The following is a 14874-nucleotide window of genomic DNA, read 5'->3' on the forward strand; positions in this document are numbered from 1 at the left end:
TTAAAGAATGTATTCAAAATCTGGGATCCATGACTCCCACTGAATTGAAATTTGGGAAAATTGTAGCAGCTTCAGTGCTACTATACTGTCAACACTGCCGAGTCAACCACAGTTAGACATTTCTAGTGCTCCCTGCCATCCTTTCTCAAGGAAATTCAATGGGAAAGCCAGCAGGAAGTCAGAAGTCATTCCTACTCGAACTGCTTTTTTACCCACCCATGGTCATTCTGTACCTCTATTTAGGTATAGAAATATCTCTAAAATGAAGACTCAGTGGGTCATGTTTTGTGTAGTTTTTAATAAAACCATTTTGGTTTCCTTAATTAAAGCCTGTTTAATTAGTATGCATTAATAACCAGTTATTTCTAAATTATTTATTTATTATAAACTAGTTGATATAGTGAAAACATAGTTATAATATGTTCCTGCCTAACTTTCAGGATCTCATTTCTTTTCCAATTTGATTATGGGAGCATTTATTTTTCAGCCTTTTGGTATACTTTTTTATTCCTCCTGCAGAAAACACAGAATAATCAGTCCAAAGTTTTTTTGTGACAGAAACAAGCATATGCACACACATACTTTAGACTTATAGCATGTGTTAATATGACAGATGGGATATATTAGGCAATGATTACTTCTATGATTAACTAACACTGAATTTAGCTGGCTTATAAACTCTTCTTTTATTTCCACAGAGAACTTTGAAAATTAGAGACTTTAAGAAGAGGGTGGGCAAGGACTTGCTAACTGAATTCTCAGCACCCACTCCAAACTCTAATTCCCAGGGCTTTTTGGATGTAGCCATGATAGTAAGCTATATTTGACACGTACTCACTTGTTCGACACAGATTTTTTTGCATGTTGTTGTTTAATTCAAAGCTACAATTAGCCAAGGTGCAGTGGGAGAGAAACTAATAGATGATACTGCAGTAATGGGAATTACAATGAGTCATTCATTTGATTTACAGTACATCTGGCTTTATTATCTAATACCAAGTAGCTTGCATACTTTAAATATCTAATAATAGATGGACCTCATACAAAATAATACAAACTAAAAATTATGGACTCATAAAATGCAATAAGATTTGCATGCGCATCTTTGAGTCAATTTTGACACCTAGTTATTGCCTGGATAAGTCCTTGGAGTTTTCTTGGCAAGATTTCAGAAATGATTTAGCTATTGCCTCCTTCCCACAAAAGCAAGATATCTAAGATTGTCAAATCCATTCTTAAAAATAGTTTCCATTATAAATTAGCCACACACCCTAAGAATGGCAGTGATTTATGAAGCACATATTTGCAATATTCTAAGGTACCGGTATTAGGCCAGGGTTAGTGAACCAAAAAAAGCTGTCATATTTAATCCCCCCCCCAAATGCTTAGGAAAGGAGGGAATGAAAGGACAAACAAACAAGCAAACAAAATCCAGGGCTGTATTAGACCAATTAAAGAAATATCCTGGAAAAAGGCAATTTCAAAACTTTTCCCATATTGCTACCAAGAAATGTTCCAGGGGAACTTGATACAGGCAGGTTCACTTTTACTTAGACACTGAGGGGCTCAAAAACATATCCTGTAGGTAATTTCTATTATTAAGACAAATTATAACATACATACATACAGACATACATACATACATACATACATACATACGGTTTGTCCAGTTCTGCCTACTTTGCTTGCAATTGTAACACAATACAATGGTACCATAAATGCCGGCATATAAGACTTCCGCGAGCACTGAAATCGGCGCCAAAGACGGGGGTCGTCTTATACACCGAGTCGTCTTATACGCCGGAAATACTGGTAGTTTCTGGCGTATAAGACGACGTTCTAGGAATGCGGCCCGGCTATAAAGACGGGGGTTGTCTTATACTCCGGGTCGCCTAATACGCCGGCATATACGATAATTTTTTAATTATTTTTGTTTTATTTATTCAATTTGGATCTCGACTGACTTCAACCAATTCTGGACAGGTCACAAAAGTAAAAAAAAATATGAAGCAAAAAAATTCAGAAAATTTAAAAATATTTTTTTTTTTAAAAAAAGCAAATTTATGCTTGATTCACTTATAAACACAAAGGGTACTGCTTTTCTTTCATTAATACAGTAGAGCTACACTGTCTAGGTTACACAAATCTGGACAACTACTAGCAAATGTATAACTCACAGAGCAGTAATTATAGTTTGGGGGTGAGGGACAGCTAAAAGTGCCTTGGAAACAAAAGAAGCTCCAGGTGCTGATCCTTCCTAAGTAAGTCACTTATCATGTCTGAGGTTGCATATTTGTCCTTTGAAGTCTTACATTCTTTCTGTCTGAGATAGATTTTGAAGAAAGTAGGAATACTAACTTGGAAGCATTAATATCATTCCTAAAATTTTCCTTAGTGTCCTAGAAAATGAGAAGTCTTCAGAACAACGTATCATTTTTTTGAGCTGGCCTTAGTATAAAGAGGTATTAGGGTGACATCATAGCCTTCCACAGGAGTTTGATCAGATATAGTGTACATGGATAGAAACAACCTGGGACTGGTTAGATTATAATGTTTGATGTAGTCTTAAGGCATTAAGCTGGACACTGGGAGCTTCTTTCAACATGTAAAAAACAAGAAAAAAGTGAAGGAAATGATTGTCCATTAGTGAGTGGAAGTGGCAAGAAGGTGACAAGCAACAGGGAGAAAGCAGAACTATTTAACTCGTTTTTTGCATCTGTCTTTACACAAAGGGAAAAAACAGACCAATCTATCAAAAATAGTGCCATAAAAAACAAAATAGAAACACAAGTTAAGATAGGCAAGAAAATGGTAAGTGAGTACCTGTCCAGCCTAGATGAGTTCAAATTGCCAGGACCAGATGGATTATACCCCAGAGTTCTCAAGGAACTGGCAGATGTGATATCGGAGCCACTGAACTATATTTTTCAAAGATCCTGGAACACAGGGGAACTACCAGAGGACTGGAAAAGTGCTGATGTAGTTCCCCTCCTCAAAAAAGGAAAAAAAAATGGATTCAGGAAATTACAGACCTATCAGCCTGACCTCAATACCTGGGAAGATCCTGGAAAAGATAATCAAACAACGAATCAACGAACACCTAGAGGCAAACAAAGTCATTACTAAAAGCCAACATGGGTTTGTCAAAAATAGATCATGCCAGACAAATCTTATTGCATTCTTTGACCAAGTGACAAAATTAGTGGACAGAGGAATGCTGTGGACATAATTTACTTGGACTTCAGTAAGGCATTTGATAAAGTAGATCAAAACCTACTACTTGATAAGATAGAAAAATGTGGGGTAGACAGAATCACCACCAGATGAATCCGTAGCTGGCTGACGACCATACTCAGCGAGTGGTCCTCAATGGAACTGCATCTATATGGAGGGAAGTGTGTAGTGGGGTGCCCCAGGGCTCTGTTCTGGGCCCAGTACTCTTCAACATCTTCATCAACGATTGGGATGAAGGGATAGATGGGGAACTCATCAAATTTGCAGACGACACCAAGCTGGCGGGAATAGCCAACACTCCAGAAGACAGGCTTAAGATACAGAAGGATCTGGACAGACTTGAACACTGGGCACTAACTAACAAAATGAAATTCAATGGTGAAAAAAGCAAGGTTCTACATTTAGGCAAGAAAAACCAAATGCACAAGTACAGCATAGGTGGCACCATGCTCAATAGTAGTAACTGTGAGAGGGACCTCGGAGTCCTAGTAGACAATCACCTAAATATGAGCCAGCAGTGTGCTGCAGCTGCCAAAAAGGCCAACACAGTGCTAGGCTGCATTAACAGAGGGATAGAATCAAGATCACGTGAAGTATTAATACCACTCTTCAATGCCTTGGTAAGGCCACACTTGGAATACTGCATCCAGTTTTGGTCACCACATGTAAAAAAGATGTTGAGACTCTAGAAAGAGTACAGAGAAGAGCAACAAAGATGATTAGGGGACTGGAGGCTAAAACATATAAGGAACGGTTGCTAGAATTGGGTATGTCTAGTTTAACGAAGAGAAGGACAAGGGGGGACATGATAGCAGTATTCCAATATCTCAGGGGCTGCAAAGAAGAGGGAATTAAGCTATTTTCCAAAGCACCTGAAGGCAGGACAAGAAACAACGAATGGAAACTAATCAAGGAGAGAAGCAACCTAGAACTAAGGAGAAACTTCCTGACAGTGAGAACAATTAACCAGTGGAACAGCCTGCCTCCAGAAGCAGTAAATGCTCCAACACTGGAAGCTTTTAAGAACAGACTGGACAGCCATTTGTCTGAAACAGTGTAGGGTTTCCAGCCTGAGCAGGGGGTTAGACTAGATGACCTCCAAGGTCCCTTCCAACTTTACTACTATTACTAGGCTATGAGTTCTAGTACTGCACGAGGCATAAAGCTAGCTGGGTGACCCTGGGCCAGTTACTCTTTCTCCATTGGAAGCAGGCAACCATAAACCAAATATCTTACCAAGAAAACTGCAGGGGCTTATTCTATCAATTGCAATGGTTAGTTAATGACACAAAGTCATTATCATATTCATACCCTGGAACAGATTTCTTAATATTACAATCTCTTCACCATTTTTATCATTTGGGATGGAATTTTCAGTAAATATTCCAGGGACAATGTTAGCGGGCAGGATCTCCAAAGCCAATCAGCTCATGTGTTTGTGAGGAAAGGTTGAGTTCCTATTTATATAGTCAGCTGAATGTATATAGACTTGAGAAGGTAGAGGCAGACAAACTCAAGACCTAGCTCAACATCCCTCCATGATCCACCCTTAAGATTTTCATTATGAAGAGCTGAAAAAGAAATACATGTTAAAAGTTTCTCAGTCTGAAACACTCGGGATTCTCAGGCCAAGAAGAATTTTTTATAAGCTGAATTGGGTTAATATCCCATTTCCCACTGTTCATGGCAGACAAAACTAATAAACATCTGGATGTTAGAAAAGAGGCTTATTTTCATATTTTTGATTTCCTCTTCATGCTAAGCCTACACACGTTCACCCAAACACATCAATAGGGTCGCTTACCTGAATAATAACACAAGTCAACCTAATATCATCATTGCATGGAAGTGACAATGGTTATTGCCTAAGTACAGTTATCACTGCTAAATAACCTTAAGATGCAGGGTTGGGGAATAATACAAGATGGAAAAAAAGAAATTCAGATTACCAAGAAGTCAAAGGAGTGAGGGAAGACTGCTAAATGAGTTTACAACTTGTCCTTATTTGCTTGATTCCTGCTGCACGTCTCTGCCATCCAACACAAGGTTTTTCTCTTTTAGGATTTAATATAGAGTATTCATCACCACATTGCTCGAAATGGGAGGTAAGGTTATCATGACTCACCCAATTCTTCAACTCAGAAAGTCAAAGATATCCTGAAAGCAACAAAGAGACTATAGCCCAGTGTGAAAAGTTTAGGATAAGAGTTACAAAAACTTCAAACAGAGCTTGAGGATGGAGGCAAAGAGTGGAGGGGCATATCAAATTGAAATACTTGACCTCTGTGGTTTTTCTTCAGATTCGTGTAACTAAAAGACCTGGGAACAGCCTTGAATCAAAAGGCTTTGCAAAGCTCCAGGGGTGAAATTCTGAGACAATGAAAGAGTTTTTGTTGCCCACCCCCTCGCTCTCTCTCTCTCTCTCTCTCTCTCACACACACACACACATTTAAAATCGATTACAATGTCTAGGGCATAAACTAGTATTTTCCAGCTCTGTTGGACTTCAGAACAGAACCTTCAACACTCCTGGAAAGCACTGGAAAGAGGGAGTTTAGTTTTAATTCTTGCTTCATTCTATGGTTACCTTTTTGTAGCTAAATGTATTTGCTGAAACCTTGCAAATCAGGTGCAAATCATACTTAAATGTTTTACTACAGTTTATTGAATGCATCAAGATGTATTACGTTCATACAATATGGTTAGCCAAAGTGAACCAAACCATATTCCAGTGTAGTCTTGCTCTTCATAATTATTCGTAAACTGACACTGCAGTTATATAAATATTTACTCATTGTTCTTAATCCCAGGTTATTTTTCATAGGTAAGTAATCTTTCTTTCACCAAAGCAAAATCTATCCCCATCTAACGCAGGAGAGAGAGAGAGAGAGAGAGAGAGAGAGAGAGAGGGAGGGAGGCGGGAGGGAGGGAGGGAGGGAGGGAGGGAGGGAGGGAGGGAGAGGGAGAGGGAGAGGGAGAGAGAGAGAGAGAAATATGAGAGAGATGAGAGAGAGAGAGAGAGAGAGAGAGAGAGAGAGAGAGAGAGAGAGAGAGAGAGATTGCACTGACATGCACTGGTACAAATGTAATGGCCTGTTGACAAGCTGAGTGATTATTAATCCAAGTTTTGTCCAGTTGATATCAACAGGATTCTAATTGCTTCAGTTCCAGTTATGCTATTGGGTTCAATTCCAAATATGCCTGAAGTGGGAGAAGGCTGAAGCAAAAAAGCCCTTATGCATTTCTCAAATGAGTGCATGAAGCAGCTTCCCTGGGAAATCATTAGCAGGCAGCAGGAGCCAGTGAGAAGAGGCTGCAATTGGCATGCTTAAATTTTCCCCAGGAAACCAAGAGATGCTAGCACTGCCCATTTTCTTCAGGCCTGGGTCCTGGGAAAGACTGCCCTTTCCCACTCTTTCGCCTTGTTCCAAATGTTCAGTGGTATTAGGGATTCTTAATCTAAACCCCTGTGGATTACTTTCAGATTAAATTGTTTCCAGTCCTGTTCATCATTGGAGAGATATTTATAAAAATAAAGCTTTGCTTTGTTTTTAAGTTTATTACAAAACATGAATATCTGTTTTCACCTGAGAAGGAAATCTAGTTTTAAAAAACAGGGTGAACCCTTTGTTGCATTCCTACAATAGGGATAGGTGCCAATCTTTATAATAGCTAAGAAACAGCAGGTCCATAACAGAATAACAGAGTTGGAGGGGTGTCAAGTTCTGAAACAATCCTGGTTGAAGCCATCTTTGTCGTTCTCAGTTGCCACATAGGTTGGGAAGAAGGGGGAGAAGAAACCGAAAGGATTGCTAGACTAAAAACACAGAGCAATCCTGTGGGAACCAATGTCATTCCCACAGATGCTGGAAGGTGGAGAGAAGAAGTGTCATAAAGCCTGCCAATTGCCCTGATTGGGTAGCATGGTCAATAGTGTAGTAGGGGGAAAGAAATGTTATATTTAGTTACATTGAATTCCTGAGGGGAAACTTTAAAGTTGGTTTCACTTTTGACCATGCCAATATTATGTATCCAATAAACATGTTCTTTGAGGAAACTTCAAGCCTCAGAGTTCTGATTTGTTTGGGTCCATTGGTTGGAAATTTGACATTAAACCAACTCCCCAAAATTATTTTCCTGTTCTGAGATAGAAAGCTATCGAAGAGCGCTCTCCAGGGTCCTGACCTCTGATCACTTACCCGATTCTTTTGGGAGGATGGCAAAGATTCAGGGAAGATTCCAGGATGGAGAAGAAATGGGAAGTGAGTATTAATCCCGACGCAACCCCTGCAAATGGGACATGGATGGCTGTCCAGTCTGGGGATGAAGTTCCACTGATGGGGGTTTGGCCGATAGTCTGTGCAGACAAGTCTGACAGGAATAAGTTCTAGCCAAGCAGAGGAAGATTTCCAGCACAAGCTGGAAAGCTGCCGAGGCTGAGTTTCCGTTAATCTCTTCCCACAGCCCTCTATGTCTCATGCTGAAATGGAAAGTAAAGAGGGCAGTGGGATGGGATGAGTTGGGGGAATAGAAGTACTTGACAGCAATCCATGGGCATTTGGTCAAAAGACTGATGGAGATGTTCGACTTAATGGAAATCAGAGAAGTGACCCCAGTTGCGAGGTATGAGGTCTCAGCTGAGGCTAAGGCTAGGATGACCCAACCACTCCTCACCCATCAGAGCCCGAGTCCAGTCATTGTGACCCATGTAGCTTCCCCACATCCCAAGCCAATAGCAGCATCAAACCCAGGTCCTAGGTAAAACCCTCTGCACCAACAGTGAGTTGCAAGCCCAGTGGGGCATCTAGGAGGATTCCAGAGATGGGCTCAACCTCAGCCACATTCCCAGTACCAGCACCCTTGGTTGTGTCTAGCACCCTGGGCGCCTCCACCTCTGTGAACCCACCACCAATTAGAACCACATTTGATGGGGACCAAGTTAGCTATCTTTCTTCATAAACCAGGTGTGGGCTCATCTAGACCACTATGCTTATGCCTACCCTGATGAGAGGATGATGGTGAGTGCAGTGGTAGCCAACCTAGAAGAGGAGGCTGCAGAGGGGATAACCAGTTTTTATGATGAGGACATACCAGAACTAAGGAACATAGACCTTTTTCTGGAAGAACTAAGAGCCAGGTTGAAGATGAGTCCCAAGTCTTGCAAGCCAAAGTGGAGATATGTGACCTAAAGCAGAGTGCCAACCAGCAAAGGAATTTGTTTGAGAGTTCTAAAGGGTCGCAGGCAGAATAAGACAGTGACTATTAATCAGTTGCTTTAAGGAAGGCTTGGACCATGACCTGTTTCAGGCATGCACCTACAGGGGAATTCCTGAGCAAATCCATGAGTGGTAGCAGATAGTAATAACACTGGACATTGAACTTAAGCACTACAAGAAGCCCAGCCTTCCCAAATCAAAGCTAAGGAGAATCCAGGAAAAGTACCAGTTCAAATGATGTCAAGCATCAGCTTCAATAGCCAGCTCTCCCAGAGCTCCTACTGCCCCCCATCAAGTGTTTCAGGTGTGGCCAGCAAGGACATCAGGCTGCTGAATGCCTAGCGTCGGCTCCCCAACTGAAGAGCATTCCTACCACCATGACTAGCCTAAGGAAGCCTCAACGGAAAGCTTGAAAGAAGTAGAGCTGTGTACATCAGAACCAAGCCATTGAAGTCTCCCACGGGTGAGAGAGAGAACTCTGATCAAATGCAATCAACTACCAACCCCCTATGACAGCAACGACAAAGGCGAGAATGATCCAATGGTAAGTCAAGCCATTCCCTCCCTTTGCCATCCCCACCCAACTTATACTACTTAAAACTGGGGCCCAGGCAGAAATAGCCATCCTAATAGATTCAGGCTGCACCCAATGCCTAATCAGTCTCCCAACAGTGCTTAAACTAGGGATTTGAGCCAAACAATTGCCCCTGGCCATGAAGTTTGAGTAGGTCAATGGGTCTTTAATTGGAGGATCACCTGCAATGCATCTAACTGAACTGGTGCAACTGGAAATGGGGCAGCATTGGGAAATTATCCAGTTTTTAGTAATCCCCAAAATGGGGCTGGCATGGCTTGATAAGTGGCGCCCTACCATGTGGTGGGAAAACGGGGTGAGAATGATGAGACTAAGAAGGGCCCTCTTCCTCCTATTAATAATGGTCAGGAGAGTAAAGCCACCTCCACTGAATCAGAAAATGAGCCAACTGAGCCTTTGAAACTCACATCAGAGCAGTTGCCAAGAATACTGAGATCTGGCCAAAGTGTTCAGGAGTGTGATATGTTTCCCTCTCACCGAACCACTGACTGCACAATAGAGATCCTTCTGGGAGTGAAACTCTCTAAGCCAAAAATGTATTCCATGACCCCCAGGGAGATGAACAAACTAAGAGAATAGATTGACAAAAACCTGGCTAGGGTCTTCATCCAGCCAGCTAAATCATGCTTGGCTGCCCCTATGCTATTCAAAGAGCTGAAAGATGGACTATTGAGATTATGCGTGGATTTCAACAGCTTAAATGCTGTCAGCATGGAAAACATGTATCCACTCCCCCTTATGAAGGGCATGTTAGCTCACTTGTCTAAGGAGAAAAAATTCATTAAGCTGCACCTGCGAGAAGCTTACTACCATGTAAGAATTAAGGAAGGAGATGAATGGAAAACTGCCTTTAATTGCCCACTGGAGAGTTTCCAATTCAATGTGATGCCATTTAGCCTCCGGGGGGCTCATGCCTTATTTATGCAATTGATAAATGAGGTGTTACATGACCACTTATACAAAGGGGTCCTAATTTACCTTGATGACATCCTCATCTTTACAGAAATGATGAAGGAACATGACAAATTGGTTCACAAAGTTCTCAAAAATTATTAAAGGAAAACCTTTACACTAAATTATCTAAATGTGAGTTCCACCAAACCCACCTTGACTATCTAGGTACCAAATCTCAAACGAAGAGGTGGAATGGACCCAGAGAAAGTCAAAGCTGTTCTGGAATGGCAAACCCCTCAGACTTGCAAGCAGCTACAGACCTTTTGGGGGGTTGCTAACTTTTATCAGCAATTCATCCCCTTCTTTTCAAAAATAGCCTTACCAATTACTGAACTGTTTAAATGGGCAAAAGGGGGGGGAACCCCATTCCAGTCAATCTTTAAGATGGACTATGGAATGCCAAGCAGCATTTAAACAACTTAAAAGGTTGTTCGCAGAAGAGCCCAGTTCTCAAATACCCTAGTCCTGAGGAACAGTTTATCATCCAAGCAGATACTAGTGATGTTGCGGTGAGTGCAGTTCTTCTTCAAAAAAACAGCAAGGGATACCTACAACCATGTATGTACACCTCCAGAAAACTCACTGACACAGAATGGTGATGGGCTGTATGGGAGAAGGAAGCATTTGCTGTTTGATGAGCATTGCTAACCAGAGGGCAGTAAGATACTATTTGAAATGTGGACTGACCATAAAAACCATGAGGCACTTTAGAACCCTGCAGAAATTATCTCCCAATCAGGGCACAATGTTTCAACTTCTCTTTAAAGTACATTCCTGGAGGAAAGAACTTCCTAGCTTACGCCTTATCCAGAATGCCACAGTACAAGAGCAATCACAAGGAAGTTGTCAATCTATCATTCCTTCACCAAAAAAGGCCTCTCAAGTGACTACTAGACACCAAACTCAAAAACAATCCATCAGCCCCTACAGCAACTTGACCTAGAAACTTAAGGACAAACTGAAACCTGACCCCTGATTTAGAGATAACAGACAAGTGTTGACATATAGAGATAAATTAGCCTGGAAAGGCTCCAAGTTATACCTTCCTAGCACCATCAGGGTCCAAGCCATGCAATGAAGCCATGATGTCAAGCAAGCTGGTTACTTTGGTTTTTAAAGACTTTACACTTGGTAATGTGGCAATTCTGGTGGCCAGAGAGGAAAAAGGACATTGAAAGCTATGTTAAGAGCTGTGCAATCTGTCCAGCTATGAAAAAAGACCTGGGAAGCACCCTGGGCTGTTACAACAGGTAGTGAATCCATCCTAGCCATAGGAGGAAAATGCAATGGACTTCATCTTAGACTCCCTGAAATACAGTAATTTAGACTGTTATTGACCTTTTCTCAAAGCAGGCTCACTTTATAGCCCAGTGATGGCGAACCTTTTAGAGACCGAATGCCCCAAAACTGGCCCCACCCCTGCTCCACACCCTGCCCTGCCCCCACTCCATCCCCCTTCCTTGTCCCGCTTGCCCGCAGGGCCACTCACTGCCTCCAGGGCCTGCTGCAGATCACCCAGGCAGCCCAGCAGCGCTATGGCGGTCACACCCTCTGTCCGTGCCCTGCAGCATCAACTGTGCAGAATGGGGTGTAAGGGCAGAGTCTTGTCTACGCTGCCTGGCTGCCTTGGATGCAATCCCAAAACATATTACTACTACTACTACTACTACTACTACTACTACTACTACTACTACTATTATTATTATTATTATTATTATTATTATTATTATTATAACATAAAATGTGAAAATACAAAAGCAAATAGTAGGGGACAATAGTAGAAAAAGGAAAAACAAAAAAGGTGTGAAGAAAGGGAGGGGAAGAAACAAAAGGCATTGACTTCCGACTGTTGCAGTAAAATCAGACATTAAAATCAAATCTCAACTTTTTACATTTATTTATTTATTTATTTATTTATTTATTTTTAAAATTTATAAACCACCCCACTCCCACAGGACTCTGGGCGGCTGACAATAAAAACACCATAAAACATGACAAAACAAACAGTACAATAACAGTCATTCAGGGGTCAGATTTTATAAACCCCAGGTCTGCCGGAAAAGCCAGGTCTTAAGCAGCTTACGGAAAACCAACAGGGTGGGAGCGGTCCTAATCTCCGGGGGGAACTGGTTCCAAGATGTGGGTGCCATCACAGAGAAAGCCCTCCTCCGCGGCCCTGCCAAATGGCACTGCTTGGCCGACGGGACCTGAAGGAGGCCCAGCCTGTGGGATCTAACCTAATCTAGGTTAGATTAGATTAGGTTAGATCCCACAGGCCCAGCCTGTGGGATCTAACCTAACCTAATCTAATCTAATCTAATCTAATCTAATTCTATAGTAATATGCACTAGCCATTTCTGTTATGAGCAAATCAGTCTAATCGGTAAAACCCAAAATCATAATATCATTTTTTTTCACCTCAAGCACAAAGTCCAGAAGTGGTTTCCAAGTAGAAACAAAAGTACTTAAGTTCTTTTCTTTTATCAGCACAGTCAATTGAGCCATCCCTGCTAATTCCATCAGCTTTTGTAGGAAATTGAGGCATCCTTCCGCTTTTATGCATAGAGCAATCTTGCTGCCGTCACCATATATAAAATCAGTTTGTTCTACTACTTTTAATTGTCATCCATTCTTCACCATTTCCACTTTATATTTCATTAAATTGATTAGCCATTCTTTCAAGGGGAGTGATAATATGGTAAGCCAAAATTTAGGTACATCATCTTTTTGTGGTTCATTCTTTAAATTCTCTGCTTGTTTTAAAATCAATTCTAAAGTTATGGCTGTATCATCCATTTTTGACCAAGCCATTGTTTTTCCAGTATCTTGTATTCATTTTGCATCTTTATGTTCTTTTCGATCATTCCAGATGTCCAAAATGTTAATGTTCCATCTTTATCAGGATGAGCATCTGTTTTTACTCTTTCTCAGTAATGCTTTAGAAAACAAATGCTGGTCTGTTCAAAACTGCTGATTTTGTCTACAGTTCATTCATACTACACTCATATATTTAATTTTCTTTGAAATAGTCATGAAGCTTTTAAACTTCTTTAATAGTGCAAAGATAGTATTTTTCTGTAAATTTAGGGTAAATTTTTCCTTTCAATGCTAGATGCCAGTGAGCTGATGTTCATCATTCTTTTGCTCATTTTCATGTCTTTCATCATCCTTTTTTTCTCCCAGAAGTTAATATAATTTGATACTGTTCTTCAACAATTATATTTGTTTAATAATCTTCAGTTTCATTAGTGTTGTTTGCAATACTGTTAAAATTCTGGGCTAGTTTTTCCAGTTCTCACAATTTAATATCCATAAATACTTTAGTTCTAAGAAAAAAAAAATCTTTGTTAATTTATTATTTGATGTCCATCAGTTTCTAAGTCCAGGTTCTTATATTTAACCAGCATCCCCTACATTTAGATTCTGATCTGAAATAGTACTGCATACTTGCTTGATTTATTCAAATTAAGCAACTTATATAAGATCTTCCAATGGAACAAATACCCACAAAAACTTTGATAAAAATGGCTGATCACATAATCACTGCAACACAACCCTTATAAGCCATGGAAAGATAATGCTTGTGTACAACAAAAATAGTTACAAGATAACCAACAGACAACTAGAATTATATGGCATCACTGTAGCATGTAAATCAACAAAATCCCTCCAAAGCATTTTAGGCAAAAAAGAGAAAATGAAGATACAATTCGTATAAGAACTATAACAGCTATCATGTAGGGCAGATTGGCAGAAGACTATCAGATTGCATCCATAAATTCCAAGTGGCATTTTGTCAAAATGCATGACAAAAACGCAAGTTTGTGGTTTTGTCATTCATTTTGACAATTTCAATTGGGAAATTGTTAACCTTTTAGATCAAGACAAATCCAAAAATGCTAATAAATTCCTTGAAGTCAGTATTCAGACAAATCAGCCATTAATGGACACATAGAGGTAAACTGCATATAAATAACATGTAAAAGTTACAATCAAAAGCCTAGGAAGGAAACACATGGCTTAGGACACATCACCTCCAGCAGCCCATACCCAAACAGGCAGAAAACGGCATCAAACAACCAATAAGGGAAGAAATTAAACTCTAATCAAGGAGGAAGTCACACCCTATCAAGCCACTACTATATCAGTGGCAAGCAAATTCCACTCTCCCCTGCAATGGTGATGTTACCTAGCTTGGTAATTGAATGTCTGCAAATAACAATTAAATTCAAAATGCACCATGAACCCAACATTTAAACACCTTTAGGACCTATTAAATCCTTGCTGCAAAAAAACCCCACATATGTCTATTTCAAAGAAGTGATTAAAATTGTTTTTATAAGAGTACTTGATTAGGATTGATATGTGCTCTGCAAAAGAGCAATCAGGCATTGCAGAGGTAGAAAACAAAGAAAGCAATAGAGAGATGCTGCTGATTTCTTCTGAGTTCCAAGAAGGAACAACCTTACAGGGCAAGTCCCAGTATCAGGGGGACTTATTCACATTACAGTAGATGTATAGAGCCCATCTCTGACCGCATCAGCAAGCATATAGCTCGGTCAGATACAGCAAAGTTGAGGAAAAACGATAGTTTAAAACTGTTGAATATGACTTTCAGCTGCTCCCATTGTGGTCTAGGTATGAAGTACATGTCATGAGCACATGGCCTAAAAATGTTACATCAGTTCATGTTGCAGTAAGGGGAACATGAGAAGGAAACAGTGACTGCCAAGGCTCCAACACAGAGAAATATTATGTCTCCAAAAGTATCCTCAAAATAAAGAGGAGCTTCATTTTGCCTCTTGCTCTTCCTCATCATAACTTTTTACATGCTGATTTCAAAACATAATTCAGTGAGAGAAATATACCTATCTA

At 40.4% G+C, this 14874-nt stretch overlaps 1 long non-coding RNA gene across 1 annotated transcript in view; it reads right to left on the reverse strand.

The window, feature by feature from the left end:
- The window catches only part of LOC120301708, a 29498-nt gene that overhangs the window by 12476 nt on the left and 2148 nt on the right, over positions 1 to 14874 (reverse strand). The window lies entirely within an intron of this gene.

The sequence above is a fragment of the Crotalus tigris genome, unplaced genomic scaffold (assembly GCF_016545835.1).
Source record: "Crotalus tigris isolate CLP2741 ecotype Arizona unplaced genomic scaffold, ASM1654583v1 scf7180000024391.5723578, whole genome shotgun sequence".
NCBI classification, from domain to species: Eukaryota; Metazoa; Chordata; class Lepidosauria; order Squamata; family Viperidae; genus Crotalus; species Crotalus tigris.